This window comes from Macaca mulatta, chromosome 3, assembly GCF_049350105.2.
Source record: "Macaca mulatta isolate MMU2019108-1 chromosome 3, T2T-MMU8v2.0, whole genome shotgun sequence".
Lineage (NCBI taxonomy): Eukaryota > Metazoa > Chordata > Mammalia > Primates > Cercopithecidae > Macaca > Macaca mulatta.
The window spans coordinates 103843017-103844308 of record NC_133408.1 but is presented as its reverse complement, the minus strand read 5'-3'; the positions used below and the strand labels follow the sequence as shown (position 1 = coordinate 103844308).

At 34.6% G+C, this 1292-nt stretch overlaps 1 non-coding gene across 1 annotated transcript; it reads left to right on the top strand.

Moving 5' to 3' along the window:
- Window positions 1-806: 806 nt before the first annotated feature.
- Window positions 807-913, top strand: LOC114677320 (U6 spliceosomal RNA). The gene has a single exon (XR_003728586.1). It is a non-coding gene; the product is annotated as a U6 spliceosomal RNA (small nuclear RNA).
- Window positions 914-1292: the final 379 nt, after the last annotated feature.

Here is a 1292-nt window from a genome sequence, read left to right as displayed (position 1 = left end):
GATACAAATGACTGGATTTTATTGGCATTTTTTAGTCCTAATTATATATCTTATTTTAAAAAGAAGCAAATGATCACAGCATTGGTTAAAGGTCATATATTCTGCGATCTTTTTTTTTTTAATATTAGGACTTCTATTCTTGTCTTGTTCTTTTACTGTAGTTCAGATATGAAAAAAGGGTAATAAGGAAAAAAGCACAATTTGACTGACAGCAAATGCTAATGGTAACCAACTCTCCCCCAAGGGGCTACAGTGGAGTGTGAATAATTATATAAATCATAATAGAAAGCAAAAATCAGTTCATTTCCACATATAGCATGTGTTGCATGATTTTATGAATGCAGGAGGCATATGGATGATTGATGGATATCGTGTTGTATGGATAAAAGTGGTATGTCTCAGAGTCACCTCTGCCTTTAGCGAATGACAACGGAGCTTTTGTAATACTAATAATGTTGAAACCTGGTGAATGCAATGATACAGATAAATGACAATATATCCTAAAATTTCCATGGACAGTTGTGAGTTCAAATATTTTATTCTATTGTCCCATGAATCTACTTTTTATGCCATATGCCCCAACATTTATTTCTATAAACATTGACTACTGGAATTGCAGTCTAACTGTTAGGAAGAATATTGTTTCATTTGGGAAGATAAGATTAGATCTGTCTATTAAGTCTTCAAAATAAACTGTAAATGAATTTTTCTGTAGTAAAGACTGACTTCCATCAAAAAAATGGGCCATCTACAAATGATTGTTGCTCCTCATCAAGATGGATAGATAAAAAGATATAGATAGATATGTGCTAGCTTCGGCAGCACATATACTAAAATTGGAACAATACGGAGAAGATTAGCATAGCCCCTGCACAAGGATGACACGTGAATTCGTGAAGCATTCCATGTTTTTCAAAACAACACGGTACTGGTACCAAAACAGAGATATAGACCAATGGAACAGAACAGAGCCCTCAGAAATAACACCACACATCTACAACCATCTGATCTTTGACAAACCTGACAAAAACAAGAAATGGGGAAAGGATTCCCTATTTAATAAATAGTGCTGGGAAAACTGGCTAGCCATATGTAGAAAACTGAAACTGGATCCCTTCCTTACACCTTATACAAAAATTAATTCAAGATGGATTAAAGACTTAAATGTTAGACCTAAAACCACAAAAACCCTAGAAGAAAACCTAGGCAATACCATTCAGGACACAGGCATGGGCAAGGACTTCATGACTAAAACACCAAAAGCAATGGCAACAAAAGCCAAAATTGACAAA